General features: G+C 35.9%; 1 long non-coding RNA gene across 1 annotated transcript; it reads right to left on the reverse strand.

Moving 5' to 3' along the window:
• Window positions 1-432: 432 nt before the first annotated feature.
• On the reverse strand, window positions 433-5172 carry LOC102550696 (uncharacterized). Its single transcript, XR_015671333.1, has 3 exons — window positions 5087-5172; window positions 3204-3366; window positions 433-1483 (listed from the first exon to the last, which is right to left on the reverse strand). It is a non-coding gene; the product is annotated as an uncharacterized LOC102550696 (long non-coding RNA).
• Window positions 5173-5460: the final 288 nt, after the last annotated feature.

The following is a 5460-nucleotide window of genomic DNA, read 5'->3' on the forward strand; positions in this document are numbered from 1 at the left end:
AATGCTTTCAATTTTGGAAATGATAAAATTATATATGTACCAAGGAAATGTTTAAACGTATTTCTTTAAGATTCATTATCAGAAACTTTATGATGTGTATAATATAGCCACTATATTTTAGGATGCTGATTACATAAACATTTCAAATCCTAAAAGCTGTTGCAAGTAGAGACAGCTTAAGGGGTCTGCACTGAGCTACGAGGCAGAATCAGCCTATTTCCCACTAAACTTCATTCAGAAAGCAAGAATGCAGCACATCGTTACTGATGAGTGGGGGACAGCCCAGCAGTGGCAGGAGACCTCCGACTCAGTTACTGTAATCAGCTATGTAGTCAGGAAGAGTCTTAATTGGAAATATCAAATGATAACACAGATTAAAGGTGCTTTCTGCTACCAAACCAAAGAAAGATTGAATTTTGAAATGATTCTTTGCCTTTAAAATAATTTTCATCACTTTAATTTCATGTAATCTGTGACTTACATCAATTCAAATAATGAAAGACTGTCCGCTTACAGATCCCTATGCACTCTTCTCATGACTGTTGGTTTCCATTGAAAGTATTAAAATATTTCACAAAAATTATTTTAGAACATTGAGTAGCGGGTCAAAACATTTTATAGACTGTTTGGTATACTTAGTTAAAATAATATTTAATGAGAAATAAGTTTCTGTGAATTTCACTTAAATGAGTACAAAGAACAAAAACATTCAAATGAAAACTCTTAAAATTTGCATAAAAGTTTTCAGTATTTTAAATTTAATTAGACTTAAGTACTTAATACTTAGGTGCTAAGAATTCATTAAGCCTTATTCAGTTAAATGTACATTTGAGATAAAATACGTTTCTCCCTCTTTCTCTCTTTACATTTCTTTTTCTATGTATTTGAAAATGTCTATGAAGCTTATATCTCCACACATTTTAGCAACACAATATAGAGTTAATTATTAATTGATTTGAATCCTTAATCTAGTCCATGCATAAATTGAAATAAGCATGAATTGGATTGAATTCTCCAAGTTTCATTGAGTTATTTTAAGAAAGTTTAGAATCAGTGTGAGTCACCCTACCCAGATACCAGTCAAACTTAAAGTGTTTGATTTTCACTTAGAATCTGCACTTTCAATATATGTGTGTGTGTGTGTGTGTGTGTGTGTGTGTGTGTAATTAAAGTAATTAAAATTAATATTTACAGGATTAAGATTTGCTCCTCTTTCAATAAACTGGGGTTTCATTCCCAGAATCCAAATTGGATGCTCACAACCTCCTGTAACTTTACTCCAAGGCATCCAAGTCACTGCTCTGGCCAACTCTGGCATAAACATTCATGTATACATAAACACAATGATGATGATGATGATGATGATGATGACGACGACGACGACGACGACGACGACGACAACGACGACAATGAGGATGACGACAATGATGGTGGTTGACTATGATGATGACAGTTGATGATGATAGAAATTACAAGACTTCTCCTAAAAATAAAAATTAAATATATTTCATAAACATTATTTAAGGCAATAGAAAATGGAACTCAATACACGTTTCTTTCTAAGATGTATAAAGAGAAAAATTTTGACAACTAGGAAATGAGGTCAAGGTGAGATGCTTGCCTAGAAGTGACTTGTAAATACCAGGTTGCAATTATATTATTGGATGCTGATACGATTTTTAAAAATTCATAACTTTAAAATTATTAAATATTTTTCTGACATGTCATGCAAAATGTAATCTTTATACAATTACTTCATTTGCTTTGTCCTATCCCAATTTATTTTTTTGTCTTATCTCATCTTATAACTATTTCTTAGATTACAGCTTATTTTCTAGGAAGAGACAGAAGGGATACATTTTGGGAAGGAGAAAAGGTCAGAGAATGTTAGAGGAGTTAAGGGAGGGGAAACTTAATCCAAATATATTGAATAGAAAAAAAAACCCTCTATTTTCAACAAAAGAAAAATAGAACAGTAAATAAATAGAATTAAATACTACATTGAGTGAGAGTTTTTATTTTATTTCTTTTTACACTAAAGACACATGTAAGAACATATATAAAAATTGGGGGGTCTTCTTTTAGAATCAAAGCTGAAAAACATTTCATTTTACTGAATTTTAAGACAGCACTAGAAACAAAACTATAATCAAACAAAGCATGGCAGGAAAGGTTGTCCTTGGGGTGCATCAGCAAATGCCTATTTGATGAAAAGAGTGACTTTGAAGGTGTTCAGCTAGGAACAAGTTAAGCAGTGGAATCCCATCAAAACTAGATAAAAACAACGAGACTGCAGCAGTTAACTTCAGGAGCTAAAAAGACATTGTGAATCCAATGCCCAGGAGACAGAATTTTGCAACTTTTTCAGTTGATAATACTCCTTTTATGATACCATGATACCCACTTGTATTGAATCCATATATATAACATTCTTGTCTATCAATCAAATTTAAATGTCTGGCGAAAAATCCCACAGGCTCAATGCTAAATTTCCCCACATTTGTCAAACCTGCTTATATTGAATTTCCACTCACATCAACCTATTAGTTTCACCAGCTCTACTGTGTTTTTATAGGACTTTGAAGCACTTCCTGGTACCACTGAGAGACGGCTGAACAACAAAGCCGAAGATACTACAAACATGCTTTGCTACGTATATTGCATTAGTTTAGGTTATCAAAAACTTTTATCTGATTTCTGGAAATTTGATATATCGTAAGCTTGTTTCGTTTTCTAGAGTGTTGGCGCACAGCTGAGTGAAACTGTGAACACCCCTGAGCTTGATGAAATAGACTGCTCCTTAACTGCCGTATTCTAGTGTGGTTGATTATATAAAAGAAACTCGCAAGCATTACAGAATCATTTTCTTTCGTAGACAAGACAATGGGCAGATTTCTTTTCATTTTAGATTATCAAATGTGGTTCATTTTAATGTTTAAGATGTGAATCACTAGCCACAGTCGAGTTATATTTGGCCCTGGAGACCACGGAGTGATTGTAAAAATCAGCCTTGTAAAAGCGTATACATTGATATCACAGGGATTATGGTGCTCAGACATTCTAGTTTAGGAAAATTCAATTTTCTCATATTGTAAGCAAAAGGAAGGGTTTCTTGTGGATGTTGTATTTTCCATAAATGCTACCATGGACCTTTCATGTTCAGATACAACATTCAAAGTAAGATTGTGTTGACTATCACTTACATTATTATTTGATTCCATAAAAATTCCCGTTTGAAGTCTGGCTTGAAGATGAATCCATTTTAAGATACGAAAAATATGCTGTCTCTCAGGAAGCATCTACTTCTTTTCCTTAAGTAAAGTCATTTAGCTTTTTGTAGTTATGATGACTTATCTGGAGATAAGTCTATTTTGATGGAAAGAAAAAAAAGAGTAATTTTAAATCAGGGGAAGTATCAACTGGCAATCAGGTGGCTCTTTTTCCTTTTGTGTTTGTGTTGAGGCAGAATCCTACAGTAGGGAGAGGAGAGGAGAAAGGGAGGAGAGGAAGAACTCTAACAACCTGCTCAAGGGCAAACGCTTTTCCCACTGGACTCCGCCCCTTCCTCCCATGCTCTGAAGGTGAGTAGCCAAGAACTTATAGGCCTTTGGCAACATTTTGTAAGAGACAGAATGGGGCATTGAGATGACTGATGCTCTAAAATGAGAGTTCATGATTTGCACAGAAAGAGTGAAAGTTGCAAAATATTCTGTACAGTGATTGTGAAGTTGAATAGCCCCACTTTCACACAGTTTAGTAGCAGTGACGGTATAGACAGAAGGATTCTAGAAGTTAGTCAATCAAATGATCTGAAACCCCACCAAGTGACTAATTCAAGAGAGAGGTGGAGCTTTAAACTGTGGATCTTAGGGCAGCCTAAGATCCTTGTAGAAATTCAGAACTGTTCTTTGAATCACATTACTTACTATCCCTTAGGCAAGAATTATAGGCACAGGATTTTTAAATCTGCATAGTAGAAGCAATTTTTTTATTACAAATGATTATTTCAACAGTGACTTACAGTAAAGGCACTGTTAGGGGTCAGTGGGAACTCGACAAATAGTAGGAAACTAACTTCTCATTCATATCTTTCACATTTTATTATATAGGCTCTGCATATAATTTTTACTTAGTGGTTTTTTTTTTCTGTCTTAGGGTGTTTCTGTTGCTGCTATGAAACACCATGCTTCAAAAGCAGGTAGTTTTTTTATGATCGGATTTATTTCTCAACCATATAACTCCGGGCAATTGTGCTGGATGGTTTTATTTCAACTCAACACAAGATTAAGTCACCGGACAGGAGAGAGCCACTACTAAAAATGGCCCCATCGGATAGGCCTGTAGGACATTTTCTTAATTAGTCATTGTTGGGGGAGGGCCCAGTCTATTGTGGTTGGTGTCACAACTGGGCTTGTGCTAATAGGTTCTATATGAAATCAGTCTGAACAAGCCATGGGAAGCAAGCAAGGCAGTAAATGGTACCTGTCTATGGCCTCTGCATCAGTTTGAGTTCCTGTCCTAACATCCTTAGATTATAGCGATATGGAAGTTTATATAGCCCATGAGAGGCTATCAGTGAAACTGCAGTCCAGCCCAGCAGTTTGGTGATACCAGTACCAATTGAGAAAGACCAGTTGTGTTTGCTGTAATCTAATGTAGACCTTCTATGTGAAAACTCACCCTGCAGATATATGAAGAACGTCATACACTAAAAGTATTGACAAACCACAGAGAAGCTGTGCTATAGAGCAAATATAGCTTCGGTAGGAGGCTTCTGGAAAGTGTGACTGTAGACCATGGATCTAGAGTGTGAAAGAGTTGCCTGGGTACACTGCATGTGTTATTGGTGTCCGATAATGGGAGATTATGGTTTTAAAAGGTGAAAAGTAAGTGTGACTGTCGATGGGTAAACTGGCGAGAAACAAGAATGATAAAGAGAAGAATGATGCGATCCAAGATTTTAAACAGTGTAATAAGGAGTCCTATTCATTGACTCCAAAGCAATTTAAAATTAAAATTCATTAAATCAAATGAATCAAAGACAGATGACTTTCACAGAAACTGTGCAAAGAGCTGCTTCACTTACCACCAGAGAGCGAGTGGCAATTCGGTGTAGGTGAGATCAGCTGCAGGCACGAGGCAGCTTGATAGGACACTCCACGGGGTACACTCCTAGAACAAATATCCTTATCTTACAGGTTAGAAAAATGAGAGAGATCAAATAATTTAAATTTAAGTCATATATTGCTAAAGCACTCAAGGGTATCAAGTACATTGTTTTCAGGTCGAAATTATCCATTAAGGGGCTGGAGAGAAGGCTTACCAGTGAAGAACATGGGGTACTTTTGGAGAAGAACCAAATTTGGTTCCCAACACCCATGCGGGAAGGCTCTCACTAGGTGTAAATCCAGCACTGAGACATCCAAGAACTCTGGCTTCTGCAGAAATGTACCTGTACAC

Source organism: Rattus norvegicus, chromosome 2, assembly GCF_021556685.1.
Source record: "Rattus norvegicus strain SHRSP/BbbUtx chromosome 2, alternate assembly SHRSP_T2T, whole genome shotgun sequence".
Classification (NCBI taxonomy): Eukaryota; Metazoa; Chordata; class Mammalia; order Rodentia; family Muridae; genus Rattus; species Rattus norvegicus.